This window comes from Aegilops tauschii, chromosome 5 (assembly GCF_002575655.3).
Source record: "Aegilops tauschii subsp. strangulata cultivar AL8/78 chromosome 5, Aet v6.0, whole genome shotgun sequence".
Classification (NCBI taxonomy): Eukaryota; Viridiplantae; Streptophyta; class Magnoliopsida; order Poales; family Poaceae; genus Aegilops; species Aegilops tauschii.
In genome coordinates, this window is record NC_053039.3 from 232,053,178 (window position 1) to 232,079,224 (window position 26,047).

General features: G+C 45.4%; 1 pseudogene; it reads right to left on the bottom strand.

The window, feature by feature from the left end:
* Positions 1 to 5,074: 5,074 nt before the first annotated feature.
* On the bottom strand, positions 5,075 to 25,170 carry LOC109787146 (uncharacterized; annotated as a pseudogene).
* Between the last annotated feature and the right edge of the window lie 877 nt (positions 25,171 to 26,047).

Here is a 26,047-nt window from a genome sequence, read left to right on the forward strand (position 1 = left end):
CAATAACACACTTATTACATCGAATGTCTCAAAAGAGAACTTAATACAATAAATACGGCTTAAGGCCATCTAAACGATAACAGCGGAAGGCTTTGGAAGATAAAGTGAGTCCATCAACTCCAACGGCATCACTGAGTATAAGACCACGACCTATGGCACCTTACTCAGCCTTTGAAAAGTCTGCAACATGATACGTTGCAGCCCGAAAACGGGCCAGCACATGGAATATGCTGGCAATGTAACACATAGAGAGTAATGAATAGAATAATGCTATCACTACATGCATGTTTGGCTGGTGGAAAGCTCTATGGTTACAGTTTTGCGAAAAAGCCAATTTTTCCCTACCACAAAGGAATAAATTTTATTTAACTATCATGGTGGTTGTTAAACATTGAGAAGGTACCTCCAACTCAATCCCAATTAAGAACGTGATTAACCCAATCAAATTAAATTAAGTAACATGATGATGAGATTCACATGATAATTCAAGAACTAGATACTCAAGATGTCCATAACCGGGGACACGGCTAACCATGATTAGATTGTACACTCTGCAGAGGTTTGCACACTTTTCCCCACAAGACTCGATCGCCTCCGCTTGATTTCTCGCACTACATGGTGTTTGAGAAATGGATGACCGAGACACAGTCTTTCAGAAATAATACTCTTTACTCCGGGTGGACAGTTACACCTACTTTCCCCTACATCTGCTAGCCCACCTCTTCAAGAGGCCATGAAACCTACTCAACTATGCTAGAGCCCATAATAGCTTGTGGTTGCACACAGAAGTTTCTAGCATGAAAAATCTCATGATCCCTTTGAGTCTGGGTGGCGGTCCATAGGATGATCACACGGGTACTCCGGGATATCCAAAAATACAGGCAACACTGGGTTCTCCAGGTGCCTCAATCCACCCAGATGTAAATTAAAGTAACCACCTTAAGTTGAACCATTAATTAACAATCTCACATCTGTCATGGAAAACTCTCAAACCCAATCCACGTCTACGAGCATAGCATAGCAATATAAGCAAACGTAGAAGTAACTCCCAATGGTTTGATATAAACAGGGCAATAGGTACTACCTCATCTACTTCCCAAAACCCACATTTTAATCAGATCCTAATCATGCAATAGTTTGAGGATTGATCTAATGCAATAAAACTGGGTGGTAAAGAGGTATGATCAAAGTGTTACTTGCCTTCCTGATGATCCATGAAACCTAGAGACTCGTAGTAGCACGCTTTGCACTCCGGGTACTCTATCGCAAACAAATAATACATACATAAGCAATCAAGCAAGGGTGCACGGGTAAAACTCATAATAAAAGATCTAACCAGAAAGTTCAACTTAAGAACTCAGGTTTGCAAAAAGAATCAATTCGAACGAAGCAACGAAATTCAAACGGCGAAAGAAACAAGCTTTGTTTACTAATCTGGACCTAAGTCAAATTTTACAGTAGCAAAAACTTGTTTGAGTTGGTTAAACAGAAAGAGGGTTTCGAGACGAAACTCTAGGTGCTTGAATCGCCTGATTCCGATAAACGAGCGAAAAGTTATACTAAAACGAAAAACAGATCTGAAATCGCGATCGAAAATAATCGCGGAAAATCCGAGAAAAAGAAAAACCGACGAATATGCTAACGAACGAACGTTCGCTGTCTGCGGTTAAACGACAAAAACCATTCGATAAAACGAACGTACGGACGAACGTCCGCGAAATAGGCTAAACCGAAAAAATAAAACCGATCTAATAAAAAATAAACCGGGGTTTTCTAAAAAACACGCACGGTTTTCCGGAGAAAACCGGCGACGGCGGCGGTCAACCTCGGGTGGCGGGACGGCGGCGGTGGGGGCAGCTCCGGCGTCGGGCGGGGTCGGTGGCGGGGCTCCGGGGCGGCGGGGCGGCGACGGCGGCGGCTCCGGGCGGCAGGGCGGCGACGCGGCGGCGGCGCGGAACCGGCGGCGGCGGCGCTAGGGTTTCGCGGGGGCGGGCTTGGGCTGGCGAGGCGGCCTCACGGCATATAAAGGCCGGCCGGGCCAGAGTCCTAGCCGGACATGGCCCGGTAGGTCGGTTCGTTTTTTTTAAACGGACGTGCAGAAAAAGAAAGAAAAGAAATACTAAACGGACTCCAAAAATCGCGAAATAAATTTTCCCCGTCCTCTAAAAATAAGCCAAACAAGATGAGCATTTATTTGGTCCTAAAATGCAATTTTTAAAAACACATATTTTTTCCTAATTCAAACAAAATCAAATAAAACCCAAATAAAATCAAATATTTGTTTTTAATATTTTTCCTCCAATATTTCATTATTTGTGGAGAAGTCATTTTATCCCCTCTCATATATTTGATATGAAATATTTTCGGAGATAAAATAATTAAAACAAATGATCCTATTTTCAAAATTTGAGAAAACCCAAATATGAAAATAATGAAATCCCCAACTCTCTCCGTGGGTCCTTGAGTTGCGTAGAATTTCTAGGATCGCAAAACAAAATGCAATAAAATATGTTATGCATGATGATCTAATGTATAACATTCCAAATTGAAAATTTGGGATGTTACATTAACTGGGATTGATTGGACAACCATTGACTTCCAGCCACTGGGTAGAGAAGAGGAAGATGAACCGGCGCTGGATGATCCGCAACCTTCAAGTCAGCCCGGCGAAGATTCATAAACTGGGGGCCGGTTTAGCATCCGCTTTCTGCAAGACTTGTTGAAAACAATTATAGTTTTGGGCACCAAACGCCTTGTAATAGGCTAGTTCAAACTCTTGATCTGTTATGCCATAGCGCATATTTTTCTTTGCATGACACTGATGATTCACCATGTTTAAGATATGGCACGTGTGCTTATAATATTAGCAACGTTGAATCTGTTCCTGCATACAACGGATTAAAAGTGTCCTGGCGGTTTACTGCTAGACGGGTCATAACACACCATATAAAGCCATGGGAAACTAAAAATAGTTTATAACCGAGGCTGGCTTTAATTATAACCATATATAATTGAAAATATACCATACCTGTGATATTTGATCACACTGTTGGTTTACCAAACCAGTAGAATAAGGGTGATAACCCAAAACTTGAGCATTGGTAGTTATCATATATTGCCGGCTTATGAAGAAAGCCAGGCCGGGTTAATAAACACCGGATATTATTTTATCTCATAATGGCGACTTATAGTTAAAAGCCAGGCCGGGTCAATGAACACCGGATATTAACTTATCATGTATTGACGACTTATAGTCGAAAGCCAAGCTGGGTCAATAAACACCGGTGAATTATAATCATAAAGCATTATGAACCTCATCAAATAAACCTCAAAAAATCTGACGAATAAAAACAAACGAAAAATGAGGCTTTTCATGGGCTGCCAGGCCGAAAATCGAGTGCTTTCACGGGCTGCACATGCCACTGAGTTAAACCGTTTTACAAACCTTATAAGATGGACCTCACATAACCAATCGTCGCTTTAACTTTGACAAGTTCAGGGTCTGCATAAGATTGACTTGTCAAACGTTCAACGGGTCATTCCAGGAATACCTGGGCGGAGTGGCTTACTTAAAAAGGCAGGATAACCCGGGGTTTTAGGTGAATACACCTAGCTTCCAAGCCTGGCTTTTAAGCCTACCACAAGGGTTATAGCAACTCTTGTTCTTTAGAACAAAAGAGCCCCCAAGCAATATTTCTGAGCTATGCTCAATGGGTACCTATGTTTGAGTTGTGCTTTTGCAACAGACTCTCTTTGGTCCCTTTAACCTGGGTAGCAAGCCCCCAAGTTTTTTATGTGTGTGTGGCCTATAAGTCGGATCAAAGGGTAATCATAACTTTGCTCTATAAAGCAGAAGCCCCCAAGTGACCAAAAACTCTTTATTTAAAGATAAAACGACAGAGGCCCTGCCTTAACAGGGATGCCGGCTTTATTATATTGGTCATAATATATACATTATCAGAATATGTACATCAGAAGAGCTAGTGAATCAGGTGTAGTAAGGCCGAAGATGAGCAATATTCCATGGCCGGTGGGTCTCCTCCTCCGATTTACGTGAGTCTTTGTGCTCTCGAACATCGATAAGGTAGTATGACCCGTTGTTCAGATTCTTGCTGACCACAAAGGGTCCTTCCCAAGGTGGGGATAACTTGTGCATATCAGTCTGATCCTGGATGAGCCGGAGCATTAGATCGCCTTCTTGGAAAGTTCTGGTTTTAACCCGGCGGATGTGGTAACAGCGCAGATCTTGCTGATAAATTGCCGAACGAGCCGCTGCGATGTCACACTCCTCATCTAACAGGTCAAGTGCTTCCTGACGTGCTTTTTCATTGTCAGCTTCAACATAAGCCGCCACGCGGGGCGAGTCATGACGGATGTCCCTAGGGAGAACCGCCTCTGCTCCATAAACCATGAAGAAAGGTGTGTAACCCGTAGACCTGTTGGGGTGGTGTTAATGCTCCATAGCACGGAAGATAACTCCTCCACCCAACAACCCGGCGTCCTCTGCAGGGGAACCATAAGCCGGGGCTTGATGCCTCTCAAGATCTCTTGATTGGCTCTCTCCGCTTGACCATTACATTGGGGGTGAGCCACTGATGACTTGTCAAGCCGGTTGTGCTCACGTTGACAAAATTCTTTCATAACACCCTTGGACAGATTAGTGCCATTATCAGTTATGATACTGTGGGGAAAGCCAAAGCGGAAAATCACCTTTTTCATGAACTGAACCGCCGTCGCCGCATCACATTTACTAACCGGCTCTGCCTCAACCCACTTTGTAAATTTGTCAACCACCACCAGGAGGTGTGTCTTTTTATCCTTGGACCTCTTGAAAGGCCCAACCATGTCAAGCCCCCAGACTACAAACGGCCAAGTAATTGGAATCATCCTCAATTCTTGAGCCGACACATGGGCGCATCGTGAAAACTTCTGACAACCATCACATTTACTGACCAGATCCTCAGCATCAGCATGAGCCGTCAGCCAATAAAATCCATGACGAAAAGCTTTATCCACGAGAGACTTTGAACCGGCATGATGACCACAATCTCCTTCATGAATCTCACGGAAGATCTCACGACCCTCTTCTGGAGAAACACAATGTTGAAAAGCCCCTGTAACACTGCAATGATGCAGTTCTCCATTGGCAATTGTCATTGACTTAGACCGCCGGGTTATCTGACTGGCTAAAGTTTCATCCTCAGGTAACTCGCCCCGGGTCATATAAGCCAAATAAGGGACTGTCCAATCAGGAATAGCATGAAGGGCTGCCACCAACTGAGCTTCCGGGTCAGGAATAGCCAAATCCTCCTCTGTAGGTATCTTGACCGATGGGTCATGTAAAACGTCGAGAAAGATATTAGGCGGCACCGGTTTATGCTGAGAACCCAACCGGCTTAAGGCATCAGCCGCTTCATTTTTTCTCCGATCGACATGTTCAACTTGATAACCCTTGAAGTGACCAGCAATAACGTCCACCTCTCGTCGATAAGCTGCCATGAGTGGATCCTTAGAATCCCAAGTACCAGAGACTTGTTGAGCCACCAAATCGGAGTCACGAAAGCACCTTACCCGGCTTAAGTTCATCTCCTTAGCCATCCGAAGACCGTGGAGCAAGGCCTCATATTCAGCTGCATTGTTAGTGCAAGGGAACCTCAAAACGGAGAACATAACAAAATTTATCACCTCGAAGGGAAGCGAGCACAACTCCAGCCCCCGAGCCCTCCAATTGCCTAGACCCATCAAAGTGAATAGTCCAATACGTGTTATCTGGCTTTTCCTCTGGTGCATGTAACTCTGTCCAATCATTGATGAAATCCACAAGTGCTTGGGACTTGACAGCCGTACGAGGCACATACTTTAAACCGTGAGGTCCAAGCTCAATGGCCCACTTAGCAACCCAGCCAGTTGCTTCCCGGTTTTGGATAATATATCCCAAAGGAGCAGAACTAACCACAGTGATGGGATGACCCTGAAAATATTGCTTAAGCTTCCGGCTGGCCATGAAAACCCCATATACAAGTTTCTGCCAGTGAGGATATCTTTGTTTGGACTCAATAAGCACCTCACTGATGTAGTAAACCGACCTCTGAACCTGGTACTCTTTGCCTGCCTCCTTCCATTCCGCCACAATGGCTACGCCGACAGCCCGGGCATTAGCAGCCAGATATAACAATAACGGCTCTTTATGAATAGGAGCAGCAAGAACGGGCGGCTCAGCCAACTGTTTCTTCAGATCCTCAAATGCTTGATTAGCAGCGCCACTCCAAACAAAGTGATCCGTCTTCTTCATCATGTGATAAAGAGGAATAGCCTTCTCACCAAGCCGGCTTACGAACCGGCTCAAAGCCGCAATACGACCCGCCAGACGCTGAACATCGTTAACACACGCTGGTTTAGCCAAAGAAGTGATGGACTTGATCTTCTCCAGGTTAGCTTCAATCCCTCTGTTGTAGACCAGGAAACCCAAGAGCTTGCCTGCCGGTACACCAAAGACACATTTGGCTGGGTTAAGCATCATCTTGTAGATCCGGAGATTGTCAAAAGTTTCCTTCAAATCATCAATCAGGGTCTCCTTCTTTCTTGACTTCACCACAATGTCATCTACATAAGCATGAACATTGCGCCCAATCTGATTATGAAGGCAATTTTGCACACATCGCCGATAAGTCGCTTGGGCACTCTTGAGCCCAAAAGGCATAGACACATAGCAGAAGGCTCCAAGGGAAGTTATGAAAGCTGTCTTCTCATGGTCCTTAACTGCCATCTTGATCTGATGATAACCAGAATAAGCATCTAAGAAACTCAACCGCTCACAACCCGTCGTAGCATCAATAATCTGATCAATACAAGGGAGAGCAAAAGGATCAGCCGGGCAAGCCTTGTTAAATCCGTGTAGTCCACACACATAAGCCAAGTGTCGTACTTCTTAAGTACTAGCACCGGGTTAGCCAACCACTCAGGATGAAAAACTTCAACAATAAACCCAGCCGCCAAGAGCCGGGCGACCTCTTCACCAATGGCCTTACGCCTCTCTTCATTGAACCGACGAAGAAACTGCTTGACCGGTTTAAACTTGGGATCGATATTAAGAGTGTGCTCAGCGAGTTCCCTCGGTACACCTGGCATGTCACAAGGTTTCCACGCAAAGATGTCCCGGTTCTCACGGATGAACTCGATGAGCGCGCTTTCCTATTTCGGATCCAGATTAGCACTGATGCTGAACTGCTTGGATGAATCGCCAGGGACGAAATCAACCATCTTGGTATCATCAGCCGACTTAAACTTCAAAGCCGGATCATGCTCTGTAGTTGGTTTTTTCAGAGAAGTCATATCCGCCGGATCAACATTGTCTTTATAAAATTTTAACTCCTCCATTGCACAAACCACCTCAGCATAGGCTGCATCACCTTCCTCGCACTCTAAAGCGATCTTCCGGCTTCCGTGCACAGTGATAGTGCCCTTGTAACCCGGCATCTTAAGCTGTAGGTAAACATAACAAGGCCTTGCCATGAACTTAGCATAAGCCGGCCGTCCAAACAGAGCATGATAAGGGCTCTTGATTTTCACCACTTCAAAGGTCAATGTCTCCGACCTGGAGTCATGATCATCTCCAAAAGCAACTTCCAGAGCTATCTTACCAACTGGGTATGCTGATTTACCAGGCACCACGCCCTGGAAAACAGTGTTCGACGGTTTAAGATTTTTATCTGTCAACCCCATGCGACAGAAAGTTTCATAATAAAGGATATTGATGCTGCTCCCTCCGTCCATGAGTACCTTGGTGAACTTATATCCTCCAACCTGTGGTGCGACCACCAACGCTAGGTGACCCGGATTATCAACCCGGGGCGGGTGATCTTCCCGACTCCAGACAATGGGTTGTTCAGACCAGCGCAAGTAACAGGGAACCGCCGGTTCAACAGCATTGACAGCCCTCCTATGAAGCTTCTGATCACGCTTACATAAGCTAGTGGTGAAGACATGATACTGTCCACTATTCAACTGCTTCGGGTTGCTCTGGTAACCAGACTGTTGCTGCTGTTGACTCCCCTGATTACTCTGCTGATTGTAACCACCCTAATGACCTTGATTGCCTTGACTACCCTGGAATCCAGAGCTAGAACCGCCACTGCCATAACCCGGTCCATGAGAGCCGGATCCTGAGCCACCACCTGGCCCATGACTATCTTGAATTTTTTTTTGAATTTTTCAACTCTTTCATAATGAAGCAATCCTTCCAGAGGTGCCCAGACGCTCTTTCTCGCGTCCCATGTCTCGGGCAGGGCTGATTTAGCAGCTGCTCAAGATTGATTCCTGACCCTCCAGTCCGTGGGGGCGGCGGTTTACCCTTACGACGCTGACCATTATTCTGCGTATTGGTGTTAGCCACAAAATCCAAACTATTATCAGCTTTGCTCTTACCGTTGTTTCCATGGCTCGCCGGATTGTGCTGCTGCCCTCTGGTGCTGCTGCTCTTCTTTCCCTTTCCCGGCTTTTCCTTGTCAGACTCGGGGTCCTTGGTACCATCAGAGTCAGTGTACTTAACCAGAGCTGCCATAAGTGTCCCCATATCATTGCAGTGACGTTTGAGCCGCCCTAATTTCTGCTTTAGGGACGTGAAACGACAATTGTTCTCCAACATTAAGACTGCTGAATCGGCATTGATGCGATCCGACGAGTGCAGGATTGTTGAAACCCGGCGCACCCAATGGGTTGTCAATTCACCTTGTTCCTGGACACAGGCGGCCAAATCCACGATTGACATGGGCTGCTTGCACGTATCCTTAAAATTCTGGATAAACCGAGCTTTTAACTCGGCCCATGACCCAATGGAATTAGCTGGCAACCCCTTCAACCAAGTACGAGCTGTCCCTTCCAACATCATGGTGAAGTACTTGGCGCACGCAGCATCGTCAACATCCAACAGTTCCATCGCCATCTCATAACTCTCCACCCATGCTTCGGGAGGTAAATCGGCAGTGTAATTGGGCACCTTACGGGGACCTTTGAAATCCTTGGGTAATCGTACGTTACGTAGAGCCGGAGACAAACACGGCACACCCAAAGTCCTGAAAGTCACACCTGTCTCCACTGAAGTTGTCGGATGAACCGGGGAGTGCTGATGAGGTGCATATTGAGCCGCCAGCTCGGCCTCCCGACGCGCTCTTCCTTGATCCACGACGTTCTGGGCATTAACCCCACCACCCGCCGGGTTATGTCCACGGGACAGGTTACGGTTCCGTCCACTGCTTGACACGGCTGGTTCCTCAATATGCCTGCTATAACTCCGGCTTGGGAGAGGGGTTGAATGAATCCTGTCACGGCTGTAAGAATAAGCCTGCTGCTGAACCAAAGCTGTCTGAAGGAGCTCTCTAGCCCTCCGCGTCTCAACTGCCATTGGAGACTCGCCTTCAACTGGGAGAGCCGCCAATCGTGACGCGGCAGCGATCATGTTATCCAAGGGGTTAGAATAATGACCCGGCAGCGTCGGCACGTGCTGCGGTGGAATACTGTCTTGACGAGGCGGGTCCGTAGTGCGCGGCTGAACCGGCGCTCTCGTTAAGCGTTTCAACCCGATTTACCACTGGCTGGTTACTGGTCCCTGCTCCGGGCGTGTTAAAGAGATTTCTCACTTTGTAAATCGGCGACAGGTGAGTCCGATGCCTTCTCCTCATGACATCATTTGATGCATTCTGATCTAACATGAGCCGGTAAGACTCCGACTGAATCCGCTGCGCCTGAGCATCCAACTCGGCCCGCATCGCGGCCATCCTCACATCCTCAGCTACCAGATCTTCCTTGGCTTGAGCTATTTGATCTCTCAACTTTGTGACTTCTGCATTATGCTGGTATCGGTTTGCCGGGTTAACCTCCGCTGTCATTAGTGTTGCTAAAGCGTCAAGTAAACCGGACAAGACTTGAGCCGGCGGGCGCGCAGGGCCTCCTGCCCCGGCAGCCGTGGCCGCTGCTGATCCGGAAATCATCTCTGCTGCAGTTGATGAGTGTTGCACTGGCTATGTTCCGGCCATGAAGATTGCAACCCGGTTCGGCGGCTCAAAGGGATCCGGAATACTGTCGCCATCGGAATAGCCCCCAAGCCAGCCGTCTTGCAGTTGATACAACGACTCGGTCTCACCGGTGGATGACTCGCCATTCGAGTAAACGACTGTCTCACCGCCAGATACCAATCTATCCTCAGGTTCCGCTCCATGGATGAATCCCACGAAGGCACGTTTCATGGCGGGCTGAACTCGGGCGGGTCTCTGTAGGATCAAAAGTATGTCTAGAGGGGGGTGATTAGACTACTTGACCAAATAAAAATCTAGCCTTTTCCCAATTTTAGTTCTTGGCAGATTTTAGCAACTTTGCACAAGTCAAGCAATCAACCTACACATGCAATTCTAAGAGTATAGCAGTGGAATGCAAAACAATTCCACATGAAGGTAAAGGGAGGAGTTTAAGGGAGCAAACGCAATGTTGACACGGAGATTTTTTATCCGTGGTTCCGATAGGTGGTGCTATCGTACATCTACGTTGATGGAGAACCCACGAATGGGAACGGTTGCGCGAGTCCACGGAGGGCTCCACCCACGAAGGGTCCATGAAGAAGCAACCTTGTCTATCCCACCATGGCCGTCGCCCACAAAGGACTTGCCTCACTCGGGTAGATCTTCACGAAGTAGGCGATCTCCTTGCCCTTACACACTCCTTGGTTCAACTCCACAATCTTGACGGAGGCTCCCAAGTGACACCTAGCCAATCTAGGAGACACCACTCTCCAAGAAGTAACAAATGGTGTGTTGATGATGAACTCCTTGCTCTTGTGATTCAAATGATAGTCTCCCCAACACTCAACTCTCTCTCACAGGATAGTATTTGGTGGAAAGATGATTTGAGTGGAAAGCAACTTGGGGAAGGCTAGAGATCAAGATTTATGTGGTTGGAATGGGATATCTTGACCTCAACACAAGTGTAGGTGGTTCTCTCTCAGAAAATATGTATTGGAAGTGTAGGCATGTTATGATGGCTCTCTCCACGAATGAAGAGTGGGTGGAGGGTATATATAGCCTCCACACAAAATCTAACCGTTACACACAAATCACCAACTCGGTGGGACCGATTCAGAGAACTTGGTCAGACCGATTTAGTTCATAATGTGACCGTTAGGCATTTCGGTGGGACCGACATGTCAACTCGGTAGGACCGATTTCTTAGGGTTAGGGCATAACGTAATCTCGGTGAGACCGATTACACAAACTCGGTGAGACCGATTTTGGTAATAGACAAACAGAGAGTTGGTCAGGCAAATTCGGTGGGACCGATTCGCTCATCTCAGTTGGACCGAAACGTTACGAAAGGGAAACAGAGTGTTTGCATTGCAATCTCGGTGGGACCGATCGCTCATCTCGGTTTGTGTAACATCCCAAATTTTCAATTTGGAATGTTATACATTAGATCATCATTGCATAGCATATTTCATTGCATTTCGGCAAATCCTCGAAAATCCTAAGCAACTCAAGGACCCTAGGAGAGAGTTGGGGATTTTCCCGGTTTTCATATTTGATTTTTTTTATCAAATAATGAAACGAGGATTTTTGGTTTTAATTATTTTTCTCTCCGAAAAATATTTCGTATTAAAATAAATGAGAGGAGAAAATATGACTTCTCCAAAATAATTGAAATATTAGAGGAAAAATATTAAAATCAAATATTGGATTTTATTCGGATTTTATTTGCAATTTTAATTGCATTAGAAAAATTGCACGTTTTCAAAACTGTATTTTGGGCCAAGAAAATGTTCATCTCGTTCTAATTATTTTAATTAGACGGTGAAAATTTGTTTTGGCAATTTTGGATTTTTATTTATTTTTCTACGATTTTTTTAGGTTCGGTGAAATTATTTTTAAAAAAAATAATAACTCACGAAGCGCGCCGACTGGGCCGAAACCCAGCCGACGGCCCAGCCCAGCCCCGCGCCTCGTCTCCCTCCTGGAGACCGAGACGGAGACCGCCGCCGCCCCGAGTCCCGCTCGTCGCCGCCGCCCCTTGCCCCTCCCCCAAGGCAGCACCCCCCTCCTTAAATACTCCCCCCCGCCCCTCTCTTCACCCCCGCCACGACCCGAAGCCGCCCCGCCGCCGAGAGGACCCGCCGGAGCAGGAGCCCGACGCCGCCGCCTCGGGAAGCCCCGTACGCCGCCGCCCTCGTCGCCCCTCGCTGCCCCCGACGACGCCCGAGCCCCGCCGCCCTCTCCCGAACCCGCCGGAATACCTCGCCGGAGGTATAACCGCAGCCGCCGCCGCCGTGCCGGTTTTTTTTAAAACCGTTTGGTTTATTTTTTTCGAAACCCTAGATTTTTTTAATAGATCGGTTTATTTTTTTTGGTTTAGTTAGTTCGTGAACGTTCACCGATCCGTTCGTTTTAACGAACGTGTTCGTCGGTTTGTCGCAGCTAACGAACGTCCGTTCGTTTAACTGTTCGTCAGTTTTCTTTTTCGTCGGATTTTCCGCGATTATTCCAGATCGCGATTTCTGATCAGATTTTCGTTCTGGTTTATCTTTTAGCTCGTTTATCGGAATCAGGCGATTCAAGCGCCTAGAGTTTTGTCTCGAAATTCTCTTTCCGTTTAACCTATTCAAACAAGTTTTTGCTACTGTAAAATTTGACTTAGATCCAGATTAGTAAACGAAGCTTGTTTCTTTCGCCGTTTGACTTTCGTTGCTTCGTTTGATTCGATTCTTTTTGCAAACCGGAGTTCTTAAGTTGAACTTTCTGGTTAGATCTTTATTTGAGTTTTACCTGTGCATTAGATGAGTGCTTATTGTATGCTTGTTTGTTTGCGATAGAGTACCCGGAGTGCGCCGCTTGCTACTTCGAATCTCTAAGTTTCACGGATCATCAACAAGGCAAGTAACACTTTGATCATACCTCTTTTACTACCCAGTTTTATTGCATTAGACCAATCCTCAAACATTGCATGATTAGGATCTAATTAAATTGTGGGTATTGGGAAGTAGTTGAGGTAGTACCTATTACCTATTTATTATCAAACCTTTGGGAGTTACTTCTACGTTTGCTTATATTGCTATGCTATGCTAGTAGACGTGGATTGGGTTTGAGTGTTACCATGACAGATGTGAGATTGTTAATTAATGGTTAACCTTAAGGTGGCAACTAAAACTCACATCTGGGTGGATTGAGGTACCTGTGTATTCCAGGATTGCCTGTTTTCTTTTGGACCGCCACCCAGGTTCAAAGGGATCATGAGATTATTCATGCTAGAAACTTCCGTGTGCAGCCGCAAGCTATTATGGGCTCTAGCATAGTTGAGTAGGTTGTATGAGCTCTTGAAGAGGTAGACTAGCAGATGTAGGGGTGTAGGTGGTACTGTCTACCCGGAGTAGAGAGTTAACGCTTCTGAAAGACTGTGTCTCGGTCATCCGTTTCTCAAACACCATGAAGTGTGAGAATCCCAACGGAGGAGATCGAGTCTTGTGGGGAAAAGTGCACAAACCTCTGCAGAGTGTATAAACTAATCATGGTTAGCCGTGTCCCCGGTTATGGACATCTTGAGTATCTAGTATTTGGATTATCATGTGAATCTCATCATGTTACTTTAATTAATTTTGTTGGGTTAATGATGATACTTAATTGGGATTGAGAATGCTGTCAACCATTCTCAATGTTTAACAACCATCATGATAGTTAAATAAAATTTATTCCTTTGCAGTAGGGAAAAATTGGCTTTTCGCAAAACTGTAACCATAGAGCTTAACACCAGCCATATATGCATGTAGTATAGCATTATTATGTTCATTACTCTCTATGTGTTACATTGCCAGCATATTCCATGTGCTGACCCGTTTTCGGGCTGCAACGTTTCATGTTGCAGACTTTTCAGACGACGAGTAAGGTGCCTTAGGTCGTGGTCTTATACTCAGTGATGTCGTTGGAGTTGATGGACTCACTTATCTTCCAAGTCTTCCGCTGTTATCGTATTAGATGGCCTTAAGCCATATTTGTCATACTTATTTCTCTCTTGAGATACTCGTTGTAATAAGTGTGTGATTGCTACTCTGTTATAAATCCTCCATTTGTACTGTGCGTGTCAGCATTACTGATCCAAGGATGACACTGGTGCATGGTAGATCAGACTGCTTGAGGTCTGGTCGCTACAAAGGTGGTATCAGAGCACACGCTGACTGTAGGACACGACCACTAAGCTTAAACCCTAGAACACTACTCTCTTCTCATTTCTGACTCCTCTCCACTTTCTACTCTTTTAGGAATGGCGGATGCAAGGAACAAGTTCATGCAACCGGATGAAGATACACCTTTTGGACGACACTTGAAGGAAGTCACTATGTACCTGAACATCGGAATGCCAAGCTTCACCGGGACTTACAAAGCCACACTACCAAAAGAGGAGCGCTGGAAGATTCAAGTTCAAGTTCCAGGAAGGACGATTACGCCAGTCACTGAGCCTATAGAGTTTTCCTTTGATGCACCAACCTGGAGTTTAGGGAAGAGCATGGCAGCCCACATCTCTATGGCACGCATTGGAGAAGTCTACCATAGGGAGCTTAAGGATACTATTTATCAGATTTGTGGACGCCGAGATGAGCAATGGGAGACGGTCAGCACCAAGAAGGATGGATCAATTGCAGCTTTCATCCAGGAGCAAAACCAACACATTCGTCGCCAGGAGAACCAGATGTGCGCAGACATGTTAGATCTGAAGAAGGCATTGACCAAGATCACGGAGTTGGAGGAAGAACTCAAGTCTACGCGCGATGGATATGAGGAGGAGATCTCCACGTTATTGGAGAAGAATGACGACCTGATAAAGAAGATCGGAGTATTCATGGGAGACCCAGCACCAGGAGGAGAAGATGACGATTCTACTTGCCCGGATAACTACATCATCATCGACGACACCGACTCGGACCCCAGTGAAGATGACTTTGTTGATGAAGCTGGAGCAGATATCATGGAGTCTTCGACCGATCAAAATTTCTAGTAGACCACCATTATCAGTAGTAGTATTCCCCCATGTATATAGTATAGTCCGAGCACTTTGTAACGATAGTTAGATCGATTGTATGCCTTGTTTGATTGAGTGATATTGTTTGTGTTTGCCTCATGTGCATATGGGTAGTGTTTTCCCTCTAGACCTCATTCTATTCTAAATTCTCATCTTTTCTAAACCTATCAGATGCCTCCGAGACATAACACCGGATTTGTTTTCCCACCGGAGATCACTCAGTTGATTCAGCAGCAGAATGCCCTGATGCAAGTGTTAGTACAGAACCAAGGCAACAACAACAACAACCCACCACCACCACCTGTTGATCACTTAGCCCGTTTCTTGAGGCTAAATCCGCCGGTGTTTTCCAGCAGCACCGAGTCGATTGTTGCAGATGATTGGCTCCGCAAAGTTGGAAGGGAGTTGACCACTGCAGGATGCACAGATGCGGAGAGAGTGCGATTTGCCGCACATCAGCTTGATGGACCCGCAGCATCATGGTGGGAGAATTACACAGCCACACAGCCTATTGACACTGTCACATGGGACCAGTTTCAGCAAGCTTTCCGTACTGCCCATGTTTCAGCAGGAGCTATGGCTATGAAGAAGCGTGAGTTTCGCAACCTACGCCAAGGAGGACGCACCGTAGGCCGGTATGTGGAGGACTTTAGTAAGTTAGCACGTTATGCTCCAGATGACGTTGCTACAGATGCAGCCAAGCAGGAGAAGTTTCTCGAAGGACTGAATGATGAGCTAAGCATGCAGTTGATGGTAGCAACCTTCAACAACTACCAGGAGTTGGTAGATAGAGCTCTCATGATTGAAGGGAAGCAGCAGCAGATTGAAAACCGTAAAAGGAAGTATGGACAAGGGAAGTACAATTCTGGAGCTCAGCAGAAGCCACGTTTTACCCCGAAACCGGGAGGACAGTTTCAGCATACCCATGGAGGAGGTAGTTCGCACAACCATTATTTCCCCAAGAATGGTAATGGGAATGGAGGAAGCAACGACCAGAACCGTACCAACCCTTCAACCCCAGCTAAGAGAGACCTGAGCCAAGTCACTTGCTTTAAGTGCCAGAAGACTGGACATTATGCCAATGAATGTCCTGAAGCCCAGAATGGAAATGGCAATGGAAGCTCTGGGAAGAAGCTAAACCCTTTCAACAAAGGACATGTGAACCACGTTAGCGTGGAGGAGGTTGAAGCTCAGCCAGATGCAGTAATAGGTAAGTTTTTGGTTAAGTCATTTACTGCACTCGTTCTTTTTGATACTGGTGCATCGCATTCATACATATCAAGAGGATTTGTGGATAAGTATAAACTGCCAACCCAAGCCCTTAGGTCACCCATGTTAGTAACCTCGCTAGGAGCAGAGTATATGGCTAGTTTATGGTGTGATCGGTTACCATTAAGGATTGGTAACTACGTGTTTCCCTCGGACCTAATAGTACTGGAATCGCAAGGATTGGATGTGATATTAGGCATGGATTGGTTATCAAAGTATGGAGGGAACATTGAGTGCGCCAGTAAGTCAATTTTGCTTACCACCCCAGAAGGGAGAAGGATTAAGTATGTATCCCGGCATGTGCCGAAGAGGACTCAAGTAAATTCCTTAACAGGAGTTGTACAGGAAGAAGTACCAGTGGTGAAGGATTACCCGGATGTATTTCCAGAAGAGTTGCCAGGCATGCCACCAGATAGAGACATAGAGTTTTTGATTGAGCTTTTGCCAGGCACAGGGCCAATATCTAAGAGACCGTACAGAATGCCCGCAAAAGATTTGGAGGAGATTAAGAAGCAGATTAAGGAGTTACTAGATAAAGGCTATAGTCGCCCAAGTTCTTCACCTTGGGGATCACCCGTACTTCTAGTGGAGAAGAAAGATGGATCGTTGAGGATGGTTGTTGATTATCGAGGATTGAATGAAGTGACCATCAAAAATAAATACCCACAGCCAATGATAAATGATTTGTTTGACCGATTACAAGGAGCTAAGGTATTTTCCAAGACCGATCTACGATCAGGATACCATCAGTTGAAGATTCGAGAGCAGGATATACCTAAGACGGCTTTTACCACCAGGTATGGGCTGTACGAGTATACCGTTATGTCATTTGGTCTGACTAACGCACCTGCCTATTTCATGAACCTGATGAACAAAGTGTTTATGGAGTTTTTGGATAAGTTCGTCGTAGTGTTCACTGATGACATTTTGGTTTATTCCAAGAATGAAGAGGAGCATAAGGAACATTTGTGTTTGGTACTCGAGAAGCTCAGAGAACATCAGTCGCCAAGTTCAGCAAATGTGAGTTTTTGTTGAAGGAAGTTGGATTCCTCGGACATGTTATATCCGGAGAAGGAATAGCAGTAGACCCCGCCAAAGTCGACACTGTGACAAACTGGGAATCACCCACATCAGTTGGAGAGATCCGGAGTTTTCTTGGACTTGCAGGATACTACCGGAGGTTCATTGAGAATTTCTCGAGGATTGCTAAGCCCATGACAGAGCTGTTAAAGAAGGACACCAAGTTCAATTGGACTGAGGAATGTGAAGCTAGTTTCCAAGAGTTGAAGAAACGCTTGGTTACATCACCAGTGCTGATTCTGCCAGACCAACGCAAGGATTATGAAGTATATTGCGACGCTTCACGTCGAGGACTTGGAGCAGTGCTAATGCAGGAGGGAAGAGTTGTTTCATATGCTTCACGACAACTTAAACCCCATGAGAAGAATTATGCCACCCATGATTTGGAGTTAGCAGCCGTAGTACATGCGTTGAAGACATGGAGACATTTTCTCATCGGAAATCACTGTGAGGTGTACACGGATCACAAGAGTTTGAAGTACATTTTCACGCAGAAGGAGTTGAATCTCAGGCAAAGGAGATGGTTGGAGCTCATTAAGGATTATGATATGAGATTGCATTATCACCCAGGGAAGGCCAACGTAGTAGCTGATGCGTTGAGCCGCAAGAGCCTTGTTAACACCCTCATGACCGGAGAGTTACCGAAATTATTAGCCGAGGATCTTCGCGAGCTATGCTTGGAGATAGTTCCAAGAGGCTATTTAGCAACGTTGGAGATTCAGTCTACCCTGATGGAAAAGATCAGAGCAGCTCAGAAGACAGACAAGGAGATTGACAAGATAAAGGAAAGGATGAGCAAAGGAAAAGCCAAGGGATTTCGTGAGGATGAGCACGATACCTTATGGTTTGAGGACCGCGTTTATGTGCCCAATGATCCGGAGATCAGGAAGTTGATTTTGCAAGAGGCCCATGATTCACCGTATTCGATTCACCCAGGAAATACCAAGATGTATTTGGATTTGAAGGATACTTTCTGGTGGACCAGAATGAAGAAGGATATTGCGGAGTATGTAGCAGTTTGTGATGTATGTCAGAGAGTGAAGGCAGAGCATCAGAAGCCAGCAGGATTGCTACAGCCATTGCCGATACCCGAGTGGAAATGGGATAAACTAGGCATGGATTTTATCACGGGACTGCCCAGGGCTCGTTCAGGCTATGACTCAATATGGGTTGTAGTCGGTCGTTTGACGAAAGTAGCTCATTTCATCCCAGTGAAGACCACTTACACCAGTGCTAAGTTGGCAAAGATATACATGACCAGGATCGTATGTCTGCATGGAGTTCCGAGGACCATTGTATCAGATAGAGGAACCCAGTTTACTTCGAAGTTTTGGAATCAGTTACATGAAACTTTGGGTACCAGGCTAGAGTTCAGTACAGCCTTTCACCCACAGACAGACGGACAGACCGAGAGAGTCAATCAGATTTTGGAAGATATGCTGAGAGCTTGTGCGCTAGATTATGGATCTAGTTGGGATGACAATTTGCCGTATGCAGAGTTTTCTTACAACAACAGTTATCAAACCAGTTTGAAGATGGCCCCTTTCGAAGCTTTGTACGGAAGGAGGTGCAGAACACCCTTGTTGTGGAACGAAGTTGGAGACCGCCAGTTGTTTGGACCAGACTTGATCAGGGAATCAGAACAGAAGGTGAAATTGATTCGCGATTGGCTCAAGGTAGCCCAGTCCAGGCAGAAGAGTTATGTGGATTCTAAATGCAAGGAGACAGTTTACGAAGTCGGAGACAAAGTTTACCTACGAGTATCACCACTTCGAGGAGTGAAGCGCTTTGGAGTTAAGGGAAAGTTAGCGCCACGTTTTGTAGGACCATACAAAGTTTTGGAGCGTATGGGAGAAGTTGCCTACAAGCTGGAATTGCCTGAAGGATTGTCAGGAGTTCATGATGTATTTCACGTTTCCCAATTGAAGAAGTGCCACGCAGATATGCCTGAGATACCACTGAGAGATACGGTGCCATTGGAAGCGATTCAGCTGGATAGTGACTTGACCTATGAGGAGAAACCAGTTAAGATTCTTGAATATGCCAGCCGAGTCACCCGCAGCAAGGTTATCAAGTTTTGCAAAGTTCAGTGGAGTCACCATACCGAGGACGAAGCCACCTGGGAACGAGAGGAAGATCTACGGAAGAACCACTCTCACCTATTTTCTAGCCAACCCGAATCTCGAGGGCAAGATTCCTCTTAAGGGGGTAGGTTTGTAACATCCCAAATTTTCAATTTGGAATGTTATACATTACATCATCATTGCATAGCATATTTCATTGCATTTCGGCAAATCCTCGAAAATCCTAAGCAACTCAAGGACCCTAGGAGAGAGTTGGCGATTTTCCCGGTTTTCATATTTGATTTTTTTATCAAATAATGAAACAAGGATTTTTGGTTTTAATTATTTTTCTCTCCGAAAAATATTTCGTATTAAAATAAATGAGAGGAGAAAATATGACTTCTCCAAAATAATTGAAATATTGGAGGAAAAATAATAAAATCAAATATTGGATTTTATTCGGATTTTATTTGCAATTTTAATTGCATTAGAAAAATTGCACGTTTTCAAAACTGTTTTTTGGGCCAAGAAAATGTTCATCTCGTTCTAATTATTTTAATTAGACGGTGAAAATTTGTTTTGGCATTTTTGGATTTTTATTTATTTTTCTACGATTTTTTTTAGGTTCGGCGAAATTATTTAAAAATAATAATAATAACTCGCGAAGCGCGCCGACTGGGCCGAAACCCAGCCGACGGCCCAGCCCAGCCCCGCCCCTCGTCTCCCTCCTGGAGACCGAGACGGAGACCGCCGCCGCCCCAAGTCCCGCTCGTCGCCGCCGCCCCTTGCCCCTCCCCCAAGGCAGCACCCCCCTCCTTAAATACTCCCCCCCGCCCCTCTCCTCACCCCCGCCCCGACCCGAAGCCGCCCCGCCGACGAGAGGACCCGCCGGAGCACGAGCCCGACGCCGCCGCCTCGGGAAGCCCCGTACGCCGCCGCCCTCGTCGCCCCTCGCCGCCCCCGACGACGCCCGAGCCCCGCCGCCCTCGCCACCCTCTCCCGAACCCACCGGAGCCCGCCGGAATACCTCGCCGGAGGTATAACCGCAGCCGCCACCGCCGCCGTGCCGGTTTTTTTTAAACCGTTCGGTTTATTTTTTTTCGAAACCCTAGATTTTTTTAATAGATCGGTTTATTTTTTTTGGTTTAGTTAGTTAGTGAACGTTCACCGATCCGTTCGTTTTAACAAACGTGTTCGTCGGTTTGTCGCAGCTAACGAACGTCCGTTCGTTTAACTGTTCGTCAGTTTTCTTTTTCGTCGGATTTTCCGCGATTATTCCAGATCGCGATTTCTGATCAGATTTTCGTTCTGGTTTATCTTTTAGCTCGTTTATCGGAATCAGGCGATTCAAGCGCCTAGAGTTTCGTCTCGAAATTCTCTTTCCGTTTAACCTATTCAAACAAGTTTTTGCTACTGTACAATTTGACTTAGATCCAGATTAGTAAACGAAGCTTGTTTCTTTCGCCGTTTGACTTTCGTTGCTTTGTTTGATTCGATTCTTTTTGCAAACCAGAGTTCTTAAGTTGAACTTTCTGGTTAGATCTTTATTTGAGTTTTACCTATGCATTAGATGAGTGCTCATTGTATGCTTGTTTGTTTGTGATAGAGTACCCGGAGTGCGCCTTCTACTTTGAATCTCTAAGTTTCACGGATCATCAGCAAGGCAAGTAACACTTTGATCATACCTCTTTTGCTACCCAGTTTTATTGCATTAGACCAATCCTCAAACATTGCATGATTAGGATCTAATTAAATTGTGGGTATTGGGAAGTAGTTGAGGTAGTACCTATTACCTGTTTATTATCAAACCTTTGGGAGTTACTTCTACGTTTGCTTATATTGCTATGCTATGCTAGTAGACGTGGATTGGGATTGAGTGTTACCATGACAGATGTGAGATTGTTAATTAATGGTTAACCTTAAGGTGGCAACTAAAACTCACATCTGGGTGGATTGAGGTACCTGGGTATTCCAGGATTGCCTGTTTTCTTTTGGACCGTCACCCAGGTTCAAAGGGATCATGAGATTATTCATGCTAGAAACTTCCGTGTGCAGCCGCAAGCTATTATGGGCTCTAGCATAATTGAGTAGGTTGTGTGAACTCTTGAAGAGGTAGACTAGCAGATGTAGGGGTGTAGGTGGTACTGTCTACCCGGAGTAGAGAGTTAACGCTTCTGAAAGACTGTGTCTCGGTCATCCGTTTCTCAAACACCATGAAGTGCGAGAATCCCAACGGAGGAGATCGAGTCTTGTGGGGAAAAGTGCACAAACCTCTGCAGAGTGTATAAACTAATCATGGTTAGCCGTGTCCCCGGTTATGGACATCTTGAGTATCTAGTACTTGGATTATCATGTGAATCTCATCATGTTACTTTAATTAATTTTGTTGGGATAATGATGATACTTAATTGGGATTGAGAATGCTGTCAACCATTCTCAATGTTTAACAACCACCATGATAGTTAAATAAAATTTATTCCTTTGTAGTAGGGAAAAATTGGCTTTTCGCAAAACTGTAACCATAGAGCTTAACACCAGCTATATATGCATGTAGTATAGCATTATTATGTTCATTACTCTCTATGTGTTACATTGCTAGCATATTCCATGTGCTGACCCATTTTCGGGCTGCAACGTTTCATGTTGCAGACTTTTCAGATGACGAGTAAGGTGCCTTAGGTCGTGGTCTTATACTCAGTGATGCCGTTGGAGTTGATGGACTCACTTATCTTCCAAGTCTTCCGCTGTTATCGTATTAGATGGCCTTAAGCCATATTTGTCATACTTATTTCTCTCTTGAGATACTCGTTGTAATAAGTGTGTGATTGCTACTCTGTTATAAATCCTCCATTTGTACTGTGCGTGTCAGCATTACTGATCCAGGGATGACACTGGTGCACGGTAGATCAGACTGCTTGAGGTCTGGTCGCTACAGTTTGACCGAAACATTACGAAGGGAAACAGAGATATTACAATCCCTTCTCGGTGAGACCGAGATCCCTATCGGTGAGACCGAAAAGACTAGGGATTCTGGCAGTGGCTATGTCAACTGAACTCGGTGGCTCCGAATATGAAATTTCGGTGGGGCCGAGTTGGACTTTTTGGTTTGGGACATATGTGGATATGAGAAAGTAGTGGATGGTTTTGGAGCATATCACTAAGCACTTTGAGCAAGAACCTCATTAAGCAACACCTCATCCCTTCTTAATAGTATTGGCTTTTCCTATGGACTCAATGTGATCTTGGATCACTAAAATAGAAAATGTAGAGTCTTGTGCTTTGAGATTGAGCCAATCTTTTGTCCTTAGCATTTTGAAGGTCCACTTTCTAGTCCATGCCATGCCAATCATTGAGCTTTCCTGAAATATTTATCTTGAAATAGTATTAGCTTAATGAGCTATATGTTGTTAGGAATTACCAAAACCACCTAGGGATAGTTGCACTTTTAATCTCCCCCTTTTTGGTAATTGATGACAACATATAGATCAAAGCTTCGACAAATGATAAATAAGATTGAAAAACATCGTCACTTTGAGAAGTATGTGATAAGCAAGAGCTCCCCCTAAATTTGTGCATTATTTAAGATTTGCTTTTGAATGCAAATGCACAATCGATAGGATCATGAGTTACTCTTCCATGTCACATACATCTTGGTGGAGCGTTCAAAATGATAGAAATTAAAAACATGCACTCATCACCAAGCAAGTGAATGATCATCTAAGGATATAAGAGATAATATCATCCAACGAGCATTAAGGGTAGCATATGATCAAACAAGTATCTCACAAGGACATAAAGTATCTCACACAAGCACACAATAAAGTTTCAACCAAAATAGCAAGAGAGATAGAAAAGCAACACTCTCTCTCTCGAAGCCTATGATCTATACATTTTTCTCCCCCTTTGGCAACAAGTTACCAAAAATTTCAAAAATGCATAGTGCTAAACGACTCTCAGGCTTGATCTTCGGGAGGTGGTGTTGAAAGAACTCCAAGGACGAAAGCTTCCGATGAAGTAGCTGGAGCTGGTGGAGTAGCTGTTGGAGGTGGAACTGGAGCTATAGCTGCTGGTGTTGATGCTGTTGCTCTTGTATCTGTCACGGGCACTGCAGCAGACCTCTGTCCTCTAGGCACACGCTTGAATGCATCTGTGGTAGACTTGCCCTTCTTTTCCTCTGCTTCCTCCTGAAGTTGCTCAACTGCAGTTTGGATCTCTGTTACCTTGACATCAAGGTCATAGATTTTCTGCTCAATGATCCTCTCCAGACTCTCCTGGTTCTTGCTCAGGGTGGCCAAGCCCTTCTCAATCCTCAGGGTGGATTGGATCAGGTATCCAAGCTGGTGTTGCTTGGTCTTCAAGAATACCTCAGATGCCTCTTCTACAGTTGGCATCTTTGCAGCTTTCTCAGCTTTAGCCTTCTCTCTCTTCTCATGTGCTTGAGCTGAAGATGGTTCATTCTCATTCATCACCACTGTGTTGTCTTCAAATTCAGGGTATATGGCCAGGTGCTCCTTATCCAAAAGATATGTGCATGTGCCCATCTTTGAGTTGATGAGCTCCTGAATTTGTGGGGCATACCCACAGCTTCTCTTCTGGTCAGCAGCAGTCCTCTTGATTGTCTCTACAATCAAACTCATGACCTTGAACTTCTGTGGGACATCAAATATATGCAGCAAGTTTATAGCATGTCCTCTAATCATCTTGTGATCACCTGACTTGGGTAGCAGTGTGTGCCTTAGAATCCAGTTTATGGTAGGTAGACCAGACAACAAGTAGTGGACAGATCCAAACTTATGTGTATCCAAAGCAGCATCTGGGATCTCTTTGTACATGTTGGCCATTGTATTGTGGTCTTTCTTCTTCTCTGGATAAACATCCAAGTCATCCTCATGTTCCTCAGGAGCATTGATAAGCTTGGCCCATTCATCAACTGTAGACTGGTATCTAGTACCCTCAGACATCCATATTATCCTTCCATCTGGATAGAAGTGGGCAGTAGAGTAAAACTGCATGATGAGCTCATCATTCCACTTAGTGAGTTCTGGGCAACAAAAGTGTCAACTCCACATGCCTTGAAGCTATCATGTACACCAGGGAAGTGATCCTCATTCTCCTTGATGAACTCCCAGTCAACCCATCTCATATCACACACTATGGGCTTCTTATCAAGCAGAACTGTCTCATAGAAGTCTTGCTGTTCCTTAGTGTGGAACCTGTAGTCCACAGCAGTTCTTCTCCTGATAGCATATGGATCAGACTGTCTCCATAGTCTCAATCCTGCATCCTTCCTGATTTTCATGTTCTCTGCCACTAGATGTGCATCATTGTGGTCAGGAATCTTGGGTTTCAGCTTCCTCAACACTTGAGTTTCATCTTCTTCAGCAGCTTCAGGCACCAGGGCCTTGTTCTTCTCTGCAGCTGGAATGTTTCTAGTGCTTCTCTTGGGCTTCTAAGCTGGAGCAGCTGCCTTGGGAGCAGCTTTGGGCTTTGATGGAGCAGCCCCTGATCTGATTGCATCCCCCATAAGCTTTTGAGCTTTGGGTGGTGGTGCAGCATCCTCCTGCTCTTCTTCTTCTTCTTCTTCTTCTTCTTCTTCTTCAGAATCAATCCTCATAGAGGGCTTGCCAAGAACTTTGGCTTTAGTAGTTCTTGCCCTTTTCTTCTTCTTATCCTCACGAGCTGCTTCTTCTTCAGATTCAATGGTGAACTTCATGGTTTCACCTGTGGCAACTTTTCTTGGCTTTGACATGGGATGTCTTCTTGCTGGCATTTTTTTATTCCTGGCTTAGTTGCAGCAGCAGTGCCATACTCCTTCTTTAGCACCTTTTTATTTGAAGTGGCTTCATCTTCAATAGCCACATAATCTTCATCCTCTGAATCAAAAGTTCTCTTCTTCCTTGTCCTGGTAGCAGCCTTTGGCAAGTTGCTTGGTGTGCTCCTACTGCCTTCATCATAGCTGCTAGAGGGATCAGAACCCTCACTCATCTGCACCTGTTGCTCAGACCTGTTCTGACTATCACTTTGATCAGACATCTCTGCAAATGCTCTGATAGCAGACCCTGTGAATAGGTTATAGATGAGGTAGAGAAGATGAGCATCACAAAGTACAGGAGTTTTGCAAAACAGATGACTTAAAAACTTAGTTTTAGTTCTTCACAGAAAGCATTTCGATCTACCGATTTGTAAACTCGGTGATACCGAAGCAGTTTTTGGAACCTAAACTAGTGAACTCGGTCAGACCGAGTCATAGTTCGGTGGTACCAAGACTGCTAGGGTTTCACAGAGAATCGAACTCGGTCACACCGATTTGCAATTTTCGGTAAGACCAAAAACGCATGTGCTCTGGCCTAAGCCAAATCGGTGAGACCGATTTCTACAACTCGGTCGGTCCGAGATGAATTCGGTGGAGACCTAACCCTCAATTTTCAAATCAAAACTAATCTACAGGACGTTTTCGCTGGACAGGATGATTTCATTCGTGGCAAGAATCATGGCAGAGCAATGTGCTAAGAATCAGAGTTATGGATTAGCACAAAGATCAAGTTCGTACCCTAGTTCGGCGGCGAACTTGCTACGGCGGCAACGGCGGG